Source organism: Thamnophis sirtalis, unplaced genomic scaffold, assembly GCF_051295495.1.
Source record: "Thamnophis sirtalis isolate CommonGarterSnake01/CBP01778 unplaced genomic scaffold, rThaSir2_p1.2 scaffold_7, whole genome shotgun sequence".
In the NCBI taxonomy this organism is placed as follows: domain Eukaryota; kingdom Metazoa; phylum Chordata; class Lepidosauria; order Squamata; family Natricidae; genus Thamnophis; species Thamnophis sirtalis.
The window spans coordinates 4,148,314-4,163,343 of record NW_028261387.1 but is presented as its reverse complement, the minus strand read 5'-3'; the positions used below and the strand labels follow the sequence as shown (position 1 = coordinate 4,163,343).

Below are 15,030 nucleotides of genomic sequence, written 5' to 3'. Positions count from 1 at the left end.
TTTAAGCTCTTTTCAGAGTAAGTGATTCAATATATTATCTCTTTGCAGGGAGATGAACAAGGGGATTCATTTTCCTTCAGAATTTCTATATAGTTACACTCCTTACAACATTAGGAGCTAAGATTAAATAAAACAACAGAATGGCTCAATCAGCTGTATGAACATTTCTGAGGGAAAACTGCAGGCTTTATCAGTTCTAGAAAATACTGTAATTTCTTAAATTATAAGGTACACAAGGATCTTTTAAGAAATGGAAAACAAAGATATTTGTACTGCATTTATACACTATAAAGATGGAGGGTTATTGATAGCCTCTAAGGAAATTCCTTCCCTCTCTTTCAAAAGTTGAGATTCAAGACAAGCAGAGAAAAATGGCAATGGATTCCTGAAGTTTAATATAATTTTGGAATCTACATAATCGAAGTGGCCAATATTTAAACTGAATGATGCAAATATTTACAAATGCATACAATCACGAACGGAAGAAATACTTCTGGATTGATGCCATTGGAGAAATTTCCTAAACTCAAGAGTTAATCCCCCCTGTTTACACTCCCCTTTGAAACCCTCTTTTTGGGGCAAAGCACCTTCCAAATTGTTTAAAAGTTTATCAGGAAATAACCAATATGCAGATACTTTTACAGGGAAAAAGCACCTATTTCCAATCATGGATTTCTCATGGAATGGTCACATATCTAAATTTCCTGTTATAAGATGATTCGTTATTCACTGATCACATCCCTAATAATACTGAAAGAATGTACTAGATTATTTATTTATTTATTTATTTTTTCATACAGCCGTGTTTAATTGGCAGATAGTGAGATAAAAGATAGCATTCAAACAAGAATATATTTCTACTGATCTTTTAGCTCCTTCAGTCTTCTAATGGCAGATTTCACTGTCACTGCTGAAGTGGTGTTGTAGGTCCAAGCTCCACCAGCCACTGTTTTCATACATGAGCCACAATGCCAAATACCCACGGCTTTCCTCTTTATTTTGGTCTTTCCACAGAAGGAACATGTATACTTAGCGTGTTGTCTAATTTCAATTTTCTTCACCATCTTCCTGAGGGACACTCCATATCGGGTACCATATTTACCTACAATCCCAACCTTCTTAGTACGCTTGGCCATCTTGCTCCTCCAACAGGGTCGTGGAGAGAAAGAAGGAAATGCCCTTTGCGCATGCACCGTCTCCAAGGTGACTACTAGATTATTTATTGAGAAAACACATTTGACGTAGAGGCTATTAGGGGCTGGATGGAGAGCAATGGTAGCCTATTAGCTTCCAGGTGCAATTCATGGTGTTGGTTATCTCCTTTAAATCCCTTCATAGCTTAGGACCAGGTTATCTGAGGGACCATCTCTTGCTGGTGACATCTACCCAACCTTTCAGAGCGGAGAGGAAGGGAATGTTGTGTGGGAGATACGCCTGGTGGGAACCCAGAAGAAGGGCCTTCTCTGTGGTGGCTCCCTCTCTCTGGAACATCATTCCTCCAAAGATTAGAATGCCCCACCCCTAATACTCTTCTGAAAGGTGCTGAAGACCTGGTTCTGTGAGCCTGGGGAACCCAGAATAGGATGGAGCCCATTAAATATCTCATGTGATCTGCTGTGAGATTTGAAGATTGCAGTGAACAGCTCAGTAGCAATATTGACTTAGTGGTCACAGTTGCGTGAAAATATCTGGGGCCATGAATAAAATTGCCAGAATCCTAAAACGTTTAAAAACTGTATAATGGTGCCACACTTGGAAAACTCTTTTGCAGTTATTCTCCCCTCCCCCTGTGATTCCAGGGTGAGTAGATGAGAAATAGGAAAGGCAAAATTGCCTTTGAAAATGGAAATATTTCTTCAGTTTAAAATTGTTGCATAAGGGCCTCCTGATATTCTCACAAAGCCCAAAATGTTTTATTTATTTATATAGCTAAGGCATTTCTATTGAGTCCAGGATAATCACAACAGTTCATTGGCTCTTTTGTAGAGTAATGCCCTCCCCTTCAACTGAGCCAAAGAGTAGCAGAAGCTCTAGTATCTTTTAGACCAGGGATGGGTTCCTGCCAGTTCTAACCTCTTCTATAGAAGAGGTTCCACAAATCTCCAGTGCCGTTTAGAACTGGTTCCAGCTCCCTCCCTCCGTCCATCCGCACATCATCAAGATGAAGAGCGAGAGGAGGAATTCTGGGAGTTGAAGTCCACAAGTCTTATAGCTGTCAAGTTTGAACACCCCCTGGGGTTTTTTTCTAAAGGGCTAGGGGTGCAAGGGTCTTGTAACTTGACAGCTTTAAGATTTGTGTGCTTCAATGCCAGAGTTCCTGAGCCAACATGACTGGAGGAGGAATTCTGGGAGTTGAAGTCCACAAGTCTTAAAGCTGTCAAGTTTGAACACCCCTGGGTTTTTTTTCTAAAGGGTTAGGGGTGCAAGGGTCTTGTAACTTGACAGCTTTAAGACTTGCACACTTCAATGCCAGAGTTCCTGAGCCAAGCTCAGTAGCAATATTTTGCTTGCTAAGCAAGAGCGTTGTTAAGTGAGTTTCACTACATTTTACAAGTTGACCACGCCCACCCAGTCACATGGCTGGCAAGCCACTCCCACCCAGTCGCATGGCTGGCAAGCCACTCCCACCCAGTCACATGGCTGGCAAGCCACTCCCACAAAACAGGCCACACCTACAGAAGAGGTTCTAAAAAATTTTGAAACCCACCACTGTTTTAGACCTTCTTTTCACAAGAGTGTAATCTAGCCCCTGTTTCATAACCCCGAGAATGAAATGTTTTGGGGGATATCAAGAGGTAGAATATTATATTTTCCCAAAGGAGAAATGGAGGAACATGCTCTTAAAGGTAGAAAGTAGCCCCAATTTCCTGCATAGTAAAACAGCCACTAGGAGATGCCTGAAATCTTTAGAGATGGATATTTTGTGCCCATTATGAAATCCAGGCCAGCCTATTCACAAACAAAATACTTCAGCCACAGCTCCTCCAGGCTGGGATTAAAATTTGCAGCCTCCATCCAAATTCTAAGAACAGGACACGACCTTTAGGACATAATAGGATTAACCCACCACCATCAGAATAGGGAAAGACACCAGGCTCACTACATTGCACAACCCCCTGCAGCATCTCAGAAAACTGTATAAAACTCCTTGCACTTACTTATCAAGCTAATTTGTCAACTGTCCCAGAATTGTATGCTGGGGTTCTGCTCATCAATAAATGGAATCCTTCTTTCCAATCAGCCTCCATTTTATTTCTCCTGGCTTGGAACTGAAGCAAATGGATTTTTCTTCCGACATATTTCAGAGGTTACTTGTTCAAATCCCAACAGGATCTTTTATTATTATTATTGTTCTTTTTTTTCCCCTAGCTTTTCCCTCAGTTGGTTTGTTTGTTGAAATCCCATTGCTTCAACTAATGTCTAATCACATGACTTAAAAGATTTTGAGGTCAAAAACAGGTTTCAGGCTGTTTAGAAAGCCATTGGTGTTGCACAGATCAGCTCTGATCTCTTCAGCCAACAACAACAAAAAATGAGCAAAGACAATTCTCCGAGAAAGCCAATCCCAGCCATTCTGTGTGCAAATTCCCACTCATAGCAGTTAGACTTATATAGCAATAACAGTTAGACTTATATACCGCTTCATAGGGCTTTCAGCCCTCTCTAAGCGGTTTACAGAGTCAGCATATCACCCCCACAGTCTGGGTCCTCATTTTACCCACCTCGGAAGGATGGAAGGCTGAATCAACCCTGAGCTGGTGAGATTTGAACCGCCGAACTGCAGATAACAGTCAGCTGAAGTGGCCTGCAGTACAACACTCTAACCACTGCGCCGCCTTGGCTCTTGGCTCTTCTGAATAACATTCAGAACATGCAAAAGGCAAATTCACAAAGGGTTTAAGCACTGGATAAAGAAGAATTTTTTTCCAGCTCCCCTGTTGTTGAAGGCAAGCCTGTTTTGATAACAAGATTCAATATGGCACCGACTGGTTTACCTTGAAACATTTCCTGTTTATATACATACCTATTATAGCTTGATGTCAGCCTGCTAATTGTGTTGTAAATAAGAGCTGCCTGTGTTCCCAATGGAAGAAGCTGCATTTATTTTATCTGGAAAGAGTGTGTGAGAAAGGGGGGAAAAATATAACAACCCAGCACATTTACCAAAATGATATCCCGTTTGTTAGAAGCCTGCGGCTTTTCATTATATTTGACTTCATAAAACAGAAGGATTAGCCGTCTGCCAGAATTAGCTGCATGATATACACACCGTTGTAAGTCTGCCGTGCTCAGCTTCTTCATCCTGGAAAGCTAGCAAACTAGGCAATTTTCGAGTAGTTCATATCTTATGATATCTTTACCTCTCTTTCTCTCTCTCCCTCTTCCTCTCTTATTTTAATTCAGACTAATTCTGGGCTACTGGACAGCCATTGCCACTTCTTCTGGATACCAACCCTTTGTTCTCTTAGTCAGCATTTGTCCACGTGAATCATCTGGATATATGTATAGTTCTAAAAGATTTAAGATCTGGATTTGTCTCCTGACTTTGGAAACGTCATTCTTGGCTATTTGTTATTCGTTATTAATGACTAGCATTTGCATATTCTGTTTTTCTTCCAAGCAGACGAAGCCAGTGCACGAGCATTCAGTTCTGTATGCTGACCTCAGGAGTTAGATTAAGTTTTCATGACCAAAGCAAGAAATTTGAATCCAGGGTGGCAGATCAAATGAAAATATGTCATGCTGGTTCTTGGATTTATCATCACTTCTCCTCCTGTGAGATGAAGAATGTGAGATATTAATTTAACCTTTGAATACAATGTCAGCTACTGATGTATGTATCAGAAGTACTGATCTTTTCAAGCAGACTAAATCCATTTAAGGAACAAGCTGCTGCCCTCCTTATCTGAAGCAGACTACTGTTCTATCCCTTATCACCACTTGTCAGGATCCAGGACTTGTGTCTACATGTGGATCAGTTGAAAGGCTCTTTATGGTGACCCCTAGGAAGTTCACTGCACTGCTGTTCAAGTGAGCAACCTCCGTTGAATTAAATAGCATTCAATTCAATATTTTATTTGTGATTTATCAGTTATCGGTAAGGATAAGAGTACAGAAACTGAAATGAGAGGGTGTTGGAAACAGTGTTTTAGTGATGTCTAAATCTGCCTCAGCAATTTGCCTCCTTGCAGCAAACAGCAAACAGACTGTTTCAGTTTTAGTATAGGCTGATTAGCACAAGGGGAACATTTTTTGCCTCTGCCTCCCAGCAATTTGTCTCCTTGCAGCAAACAGCATGTTTCAGTTTCAATTTCAGCACAGCCTAATTAGCACAAACAGCTTATTGTCATTGGATTGGCCTCCTGGCCATCAGCTGTGTCAGGCTGCAGGGATTGCCATAGCCTGTTGCCACCTCCACAAGCCCCATTTTTGTCCTCTGTATTCCATTTTCACGCACCCCATTTTCTACCCGTTCCGGGCAGCGGGGATCAGAATGGGCAGGAAATGGGGTGTGCGGAGGCTGAAAATGGAATGCGGAGGCCAAAAATGGGGCTTGCAGAGGCAGAAAAAGGCTACGGCAATTCCTGCAGCCTGAAACAGCTGATGGTTGGGAAGCCGATCCAACCGACAATCAGCTGCTTGCGCTAATCAAACTGTGCTGAAGCTGAAGATGAAACTGAAACAGGCTGTTTGCTGTTTGCTGCAAGGAAGCAAATTGCTGGGACACAGAGGCCAGCAGGTGGGTGGGACTACACCCTCTACAGGAGGAGGCAGGAGAATGACGTGCTTCACCTACGTCAGGAATTTTTCGGCTTTTAACCCTTGCTTAACTCTGCTCGAGTGATCATAAAACGCCAGACTAGATGAGGCACATCGTTCTCCTGCCGTCTCCTGTAGAGGGTGCTTTTTTAGAGGCTTTTTTAAACAGTTAAGCACTAAGCAGAGTCATCCACGGTGACTCTGGCAGCAACTAGCTCAGCCTGACCTCAGCTCTTGCATTTTTCCTTTTACATTTTTTTTCTTTTCATGATGACAGTGGTGAGGCTCTGCCTCCCCTGCCTCCCGTGGCTACACGTCCCTGCCTCAGGGTCACTCGAATAGTGCAAATGGGTGTGGAACCTTCTTGGAACTGCTGAAAGGACTGTGTTGTAAACAGGTGTAGTATCCCTTCCCCTTGATTGAAAAAGGGTTAGGGTTCAATCTTAATGTAGAATAGCTTCTTTGATCACTCTTTCAAACCAAGACAAAAGCTTCTTCTCTCTGTTTTGGACAAGATCCACAATTCCTAATATCACTTCAGATTAATTGAAACTGAATTCAAAGACATATGAGCCATGGTGGTGCAATGGTTAGAATGCAGTACTGCAGGCTACATCTGCTGACTACCAGCTAATTGCAATTTGGCAGTTTGAATCTCACTAGGCTCAAAGTTGACTCCATCCTTCCAAGGTCAGCAAAATGAGGACCCAGGTTGTTGGGGGCAATATGCTGACTCTGTAAACCCCTTAGAGAGGGTTGTGAAGCCCTATGACATGGTATATAAGTCTAAGTCAGTGGTGGGATTCAACCAGTGTAACAACCTTTCGCTGAGCATGTGCTCAGTGTCAAACATACACTCCAAGTGTGCACAGTGCATTTGGAAACAGTTCAAAAACTTACCTTCTACTGTAGCCGCGGTGACTAAAGCAGCTGAGGTGTGACAATCTGCTCTGCTGCGCTTATCAGCTGGGTTTCAAACAAAGAAAATATAGGTCAGTGTTCTGACCCCCCTTGTCCTAAACCAAAGCACACCGAGACAAAGATACTTCAAGGACTTTATTAACAGACAGACCGGACCTTGGCAGCAATCCAGCACAGTCCAGGCATTGGCAGCAATCCAACACAGACTGACCTTGGCAGCAATCTAGCCTGCCAAGCTAGCCTCAAAAGTTCTCCAACTTTGAATACGTTGACTCCTGCAAAATGTGCACAAGCATTCCTTTTGTAGTCTGGAGAGGAGCCTAATTACCACTGGCTGAGTGCAATTACCTCCTGTAACTGCGGAACTGTTCCTTACCCCTATTAGCTCTCCAGTGTTGTGCATCCAGGTACAACTCCCTTGGCTCCACCCCACTGCTCCAATGCATGACATCATGATCACACTCTCTTGTTCTCCTCCCCACTGGTCCAAGGCTCAGGCGCCTCCTGGTGGCCAACCAGCCTCTCTGCGCCCTGCTTGGAGTCGGAACCCTGTCCAGGGTCCTCCACATCCTCCAGAGCTGACTCATAGGGCCCCTCTCGCTGTCAGAGTCTGGTGGCAGCTCCAACGGCTCCTGCTGGGTCACAACAGGTCAGTATAGCGCAGCGGCAGGTGGGCAGGCCCACCTGATTGTCAGTTTGAACCAGTTCACTCTCAGCTGATTGTCGGAGTTACCAATTTGCCTGAACGAGTCCAAATCGGCTGAATCCCAGCCCTGGTCTAAGTGCCATTGCTATCGCTTATACATCTTGACATCAGGTTGCCTATGTTTTCTCTGTCTAGCTTAACTTTCTTTTTTCCAACAGTTATGCATTATAAAACTATCTAACTCATAAAACTCATGGAAAAGACGTGAAACCCTTATGTTTTTCTGGTCCTTGTTTCTTAGCAACTGGCATTAAGCAGCAGCCCACAGCTTTGTTCCTTGAGGGTAATATACACAGCAGCTTAATGATCAGTTGCAATTGATAAAGTTACCCAACCCATCTTTAGAACAGTCCAACGTAATGGCCTTTCTATTTGTGGCTAAATCCCCTTTTATCTGCCCCAATTTCCTCTCTCTTTATTAGCTTATATCTCCCTATAGTTAATGCCTTTCACAGCAATTTACAATAAATAAAAGAAAAAGGTGCATACCTCCAAGAATGGATAAGTCGGTGAACAATGAGAAACAATTCAGACACTTAAAACAGGAAAAATCTAACAATTATCCTGTAGATAAAAAAAAGACAATGGTAATAGCAGAAAAATACAAGGACAGAAGTTGTACATATTCAAGATCTCCAAAGTGAAGAAGCAAGAATTTGGGTGGGTAAGAGATATTTGTCCCTAAGAGATCTACAGTCTTACCATCTTTCCTAAAAAGAAGATTAATGTCTTCATATGATGTTTTTTAAAGGGCTTTCTGAATTGTTGGGGCAGTTTTAATCAATATTTATGTATAAATTATAAATATCTCCCACATATGAAAGAGCACACAGAAACTTAAAGTCTCTATGGGCATTAGCAGATCTGGCAATGTCCCTGCTGTAAATCTTATTTCCCCAAAAGTGTAATATTGTACATTTATGATATACACATGAATTGTCAGACGTGCACAAACATCATGCAATTACATGGCCACATACTGTACATGCCCACACAAACATGTTGCTTTTGTGGGCATTATTTATTCAATAGTAATTACATAACAGATAACTATCTGAATATTAAAGCTCATCGGAATACTTTTTAATGTGAACTGACCTTTGATAGCAATAGCAGTAGCAGTTAGACTTATATACCGCTTCATAGGGCTTTCAGCCCTCTCTAAGCGGTTTACAGAGTCAGCATATATTACCCCCACAGTCTGGGTCCTCATTTCACCCACCTCGGAAGGATGGAAGGCTGAGTCAACCTTGAGCCGGTGAGATTAGAACCGCTGAACTGCAGATAACAGTCAGCTGAAGTGGCCTGCAGTACGGCACCCTAACCACTGCGCCACCTCGGCTCTGATATTGATTGCCATTCTTTCTGATGCTCACTTTAAAAATAACTCCAACTTTTAATGCGTTCCCATAGACCTGTGATGGCGAACCTATGGCACATGTGCCACAGGTGGCCCGCGGAGCCATTTGTCAGGGCACACGAGGCTTATCCTGTCAGCTGGCCAGCGCGCATGTGCGCTGTGGACAGCTGACTTCGGCCTTCTTTTGAGGCCATTTTTCACCCTCCAGAGGCTTCGGGAACTTCCCTGAAGCCTCTGGAGGATGAAAAACTGGCCTTATGGGCAAACCAGAAGTTCAGGAATGGACTTCCAGTTTGCTTGTAGGGCTGGTTTTAGCCCTTCAAAGTGTTCAGGAGCCCTCAGGAGGGTTCCCTGAAGGCTCCGGAGGGCAGAAAATGACCCTACAAGCAAACTGGGACTTTCCATTCTCCCCACAATGGGTATCAACAGTCTAATCTATCTTGTTCATATTTTACTCTTGAAAAAGCACCTTTGACCATGACCTGAATCACTGAGAATCTCCAGAGACATACTGTACATACAGAGCTGCTTTGGGGGAAATTTCTCCTGACCCAGATATAAAATATTTTCGCAAAACACTGATACATCCATCATGCTTTCAGGATGTTTAGAAAGCATGAAAAAAAACCACATTTCTCATTTAATATTTGCATGCCATACATTAAAATTGTTCAATGCTTGAAAGTGCATGCATGCAGTTGAATATGGATTTGTATTAGTTTCATTGAGTTTGACTGCATACATTTGTTTTCAAGTTTCTGTACCTTATTTTCTTGTCTGGAGTGGAAGACAGGCAGAACATAGTCTGAATTGTATCGGTGTCAAAAAAAAATGTCGAAGAATACAGCTGCTATCTAACAATGCACAGAACCAGAAATTTATCAATATATCAAAAGTTGTTGGAATTTTCCTAGACTTTCCATAGAAGCAGCGCGCACTTGGGTTTTACCACTTCTAAATGTGATCCAATCAAAAGTAAGGATTTTAATTCTTCTTTGTTTCAGTATGACATAATTAAATACCTAATGCTGCAATCATATGCCAACTTTCTTGAGGAAATACTTCATTTATTTCAGTGGGATTTATATATGTGTGTGTGTATGTGTGTATGTGTGTATGTGTGTGTGTGTGTGTGTGTGTGTGTGTGTGTGTGTGTATATATATATATATATATATATATCTATATATATATATATATATATATATATATATATATATATATATATATATATATATATATATATATATATATATATATATATATATATATATATATATATAGTGTCACAAACCCTGGTATGCCCCAATTATGGGAGGAAGCTAACAGCTTCCATTATCTGTCAATTGGCTCATCACAAGAGTCCATCACGACAGAAACCCAATATTTTTACTGTTGCCTTTGTTATATTTGTGTTATATTTGTGCTGATAAATAAATTAAAGGAGACTAGTATAGATCTATTTCAAGCTATTTAGCTCTCATCAGCTAGCCATACCCTTATTGGGATTCGAACCTGTGCTGTGTTACATCTTAGGCAGATGTGTTAACCACTGAGCCACAGGTTCTCTGTTGCCTTTGTTATATTTGTGTTATAACAAATAGCAATAGCAATAGCAGTAGACTTATATACCGCTTCATAGGGCTTTCAGCCCTCTCTAAGCGGTTTACAGAGTCAGCATATCGCCCCCACAGTCTGGGTCCTCATTTTACCCACCTCGGAAAGGATGGAAGGCTGAGTCAACCTTGAGCCGGTGAGATTTGAACCGCTGAACTGCTGATCTAGCAGTAGCCTGCAGTGCTGCATTTAACCACTGCGCCACCTTGGCTCCTCAGATAATAAGCCCAATCGGGCTTATGAGAGCATGCGCTAAAATAAGCCCTTCCCTGAAAATAAGCCCTTCCCAAAATATTGCAACACAGCAGCAGCCATGAGGTGACCACACTCGCCATCTCCTGCACCTCAACAATAGTAAGACATCCTTGAAAATAAGGCCAAGTGCTTATTTTGGAGGTCAAAAGAAAATAATACCCTGTCTTATTTTCATGGAAACACTGTGGGTGTGTGGGTTTGTGTCTCTCTGTGTGTGTGTGTGTGTCTGTAACAAATTATTTATGTTCTAGCATAACTGTGGAGCGCCTCAAGCAGTGTCAACCAAACTTGGTACACAGATGACTTACCCTCTAGAAACAAATACTGGGTGGGGGGGAGAGTAAGACATCCCTCCCATGTTTGTGTGTGTGTGTGTGTTCCAACATAACTCTGGAATGCCTGGCCCATTAAGGAGAGCGAGTGCAGCATCCTAGAGTGGCAATTGTTTGTGATGTCATGGGAGGGAGAGGGGAGAGCCTGGGCTGTTAAGGAGAGCAAGTGTGGCATCCTAGAGCGGCAACTGTTGGTGATATCATTTCCTTCGCAGCTTCCTCTGGAAAGCCAGCCATGACATTCACCCTCCAGTGGACCAATGAGGAAGTGCCTGATGGATTTGGGGCAATGTGCCAGGATTGTAGACAGGCCAGGAAAGAGGAGTGCATGGGAGAGGGAAGGAGAGGGCAGGGATGATGGGCATGGGAATAGGATGATGAAAGTCCCCTTTTATTAGCTCCCTGTCAGATAAACACTTCAAGGCAAAGTGCCAGGATTGCAGATAGGGTGTGGGAGGGGGCAGGGAGGGGGCAGGGATGATGGGCATGTGGATAGGGGGAATAAAGGTCCCTCTCAATGGCTCCCTGTCAGAAAAACGCTTCAACGTCTATAAATTATCAGGCAACACCGAGTTATCAGCTAGTTTTAGCATTAAAATGTCCCAGTTTTCATGGCTATTTTTCTTCTTCGCCAATATTAAAATATTGAAGATATACATCAAAAAGAGTAAATGCATACTCATTGCAATACATGTCCAAATTATAACTGTTTATCCAGAATGATTTTTCCCTCCAGGGTAAATATTCTACCAGCTGAAAATCACAGGCACATAATAGTTTGCAAATACAACTTTGGATCAGTGAACTTATCGATTTTCATACAGTAACTGCTCATTTCTGGAACACTGTTGTCCACTATTAGTTTAAATTGAGGTGCCAGATTGTATGTCTAATCCACTGTATGTTGTAGAGAAATGATATAGTATTAGTAAACATTTTTCCTTGGGACCTTGATCTGAAAACTGGCAGATAAATCTAAGAAAGCAGAAGATACAGAAATCCAAACCACCCATGAATTTCTACCCCAATGGAGGGAAATCAGGCTTCATCTATCATTTTTGTTAAACTCTGACAGACCTCCATACTGAATTAAAGGAGCATAACACTTAAACTTGGGCCTTCAATTATTTTATCATTGCTTAAAATGGTGTGAACTAAAGGGCCACCATCAGATCCATTATTGGATCTGTTATGTGGGTGCTTGGGTGGTTTAGGGATGGAGATTTTTTGTGGGTGGGGGTCAGGGATGGGTTGCTCCTGGCATTACTACTGGTTCGGCGTGCAAAAAAAATTGTATAAATTTTTTGTGTGTGCATGGACGCCAAACGCATTTGGAACTAAAAAGTGCATGCTCAAAATGTTAAAAAGGGGGGAAAAATTACATTTCGGCAATGAAATTTATTTATTTTTTATTTTTATTTTATTTTATTATTTGTATGCCGCCCTTCTCCGGGAGGACTCAGGGCGGCGAACAATTCAAGGGGGAAAAAAAGGGGGAACATAAAAGACAAAATACAAATAATAAAAGTAGACAACAGTCACACAACCATACATGTCGAGAGGAGAGGGAACTCATCACCCCCAGGCCTGCAGGCAAAGCCAGGTTTTGACGGCTTTTCGGAAGGCCTGGAGAGAGGTGAGGGTCCGAATCCCTGCGGGGAGTTCGTTCCAGAGGGCCAGAGCTGCCACAGAGAAGGCCCTCCCCCGGGTAATAGCCAGGTGGCATTGGCTGGTAGACGGAACCCGGAGGCGGCCGACCCTGTGTGATCTAATGGGCCTGTGGGAGGTAATTGGCAGCAGGCGGTCTCTCAAGTACCCAGATCCAATACCATGAAGGGCTTTATAAGTTACGACTAGCACCTTGAAGCGTATCCGGAGACTGATCGGTAACCTGTGCAGCTCGCGGAGGATAGGTGTAACGTGGGTGTACCGAGGTACACCCACAATCGCTCGCGCGGCTGCATTCTGGATGAGTTGAAGTCTCCGAATACTCTTCAAGGGCTGCCCCATGTAGAGCGCATTACAGTAGTCCAGTCTTGAGGTCACGAGGGCGTGAGTGACTGTTGCGAGTGCAGAAATTTGTTCTGCACATTCACAGAACCAAAAATCAAGATGGCACTGCCAAAGGAGAACTGATTTGGGGGCGTGGCAGGCCTGGGTCACTTCTGGTTCCAGCGACCCAGGCCACCAAGTTACTACCGGTTCATCTGAACAGATAGGAATCCACCTCTGGTGGGGGGGGGTGTTTGGGGATTGTCATGTCTGTTGGGCCTGGTCTCTGGGTGTTATGTGAATTTTGTTGTATGGGTATACTGTGTATTTACATAGAATGTCAACAAAGTATTTAAAGCTTTAAAGCAAAAGAAATGAACACATGGCATTTTTAAGTGAGGGGTAAACCTCTTGTCTTCTTCTACAGGGAGGAATCATGACTCAGCTGAAAGGCTAATCCATTCCTACTTTATCTTAAACAACAGCTTGTAAGCGGTGACATAAGACAGGTAGTGCTTCTAAAAATGTGGCATTTTGTTTCACGATATTTCACAACAGAGACTTCTTTTTGAAAAATTGGAACTGTTTATGCAATGATTGATATTTCATATGTATGGGATAGGCTGAGATTGTTTATAGCTTTATTCTCTAGTTTGCATTGGTTTCAAGCCTTTTTGGTACTGTTTTAGCATCCTTGTGAATTCTTCTTTCAAACAGTTTATGATCGACCTACCAGTAGTGGTGAAATTCAGCCAGTTCGCACCTATTCAGGAGAACCAGTTGGTAACTTTCTAAGCAGTTCGGAGAATCGATTGTTGGAAGAAATCTCATTTTGGTTTTTTTCACTTTACAGGGCTAATCCTGTAAGGAAGGCAGGAAGGAAACATTCTGGTGTTGTTTCTAGCCTCATCTTTGTTGCCCTGCTTACAGAAACTGCCTCTCCAGTTAACCCTTATTACATTGTAACAGCTAAGGCGAAGCGCCCATTGACCTGAGTGACCTTGAGTTGGCCACGTCCACCCAGTCACATGACCACCAAGCCCCACCTACCCTGCTGGTCATTAGGGCAGAGAACCGGTTGTTAAATTATTTGAATCCCACCACTGCCTACCGGATAAATAAATGATCATATTTTGTAAAAAATAAAAAAAAATCCAATTAGCTCTATTAATCTTTAAAATTAAAAATGCAAAGAGTCGTGAGGCATGTCATAATGAAGCAAAGAATCACATTATCCTAACAAAACTGACTCAGACCAGACAGGGTGGCAGCTTTTGGAAAGGCTTATGCAGTTTATGGAAAAGATAAAGGGAACTTTTTTATTATTATTGAAGAGTTTTAATAGATTTTACAAATATTTCCCCTTCCCTCCCTCTGCCCCAACCCTACCCCCCCTCCAATCTTCCCTCCCCTCAACCTCCCAGAGCAAAATACAGGGTAGAAGCATTTAACAATCATACACTGGTTCACCGACAAATGCACGCCCAACAAATGCGCGCCGACAAAACCGCCGTGACAAAACGGCAACGTTTGAAGCGTGCCCACTAAAGCGCGCCGACAAATGCGCGCCGACAAAACCGCGCCATCGAAAACAACGTGAAAACAACGGTAACAATGTTAACAACCCTAACCCTAACCCTAACCCTAACCCTAACCCTAACCCTAACCCTAACCCTAACCCTAACCCTAACCCTAACCCTAACCCTAACCCTAACCCTAACCCTAACCCTAACCCTAACCCTAACCCTAACCCTAACCTAAAAACCTTAATCGTGCTTTTGTGGGCACGGTTTAGACGTCGCGATTTTGTCACGGCGGTTTTGTCGGTGCGCATTTGTCGGGTGCACATTTGTCAGGTCCTAGACACCCTTAACAAATTCCAAAAAACCCTCCTCCCTTTTTACATCCCTGTAAAAAGCTTGCCAAATAACTAGAATTAAAGCAAATTTTTTTTTTTAAAAAAAAGGAGAAATTAAGTTACCAGGGAGGGGGATTTAGTTCCTAAGAACTAAGTAACTAAGAACTAAGTACTTGCTCAAGTAAAAAAGATCACTACATAAGTGTTTGTGTTATGTATTGAATATATATA

General features: G+C 42.5%; 1 pseudogene; it reads right to left on the bottom strand.

The window, feature by feature from the left end:
• Positions 1 to 779: 779 nt before the first annotated feature.
• Positions 780 to 1,170, bottom strand: LOC106545725 (large ribosomal subunit protein eL43 pseudogene; annotated as a pseudogene).
• Between the last annotated feature and the right edge of the window lie 13,860 nt (positions 1,171 to 15,030).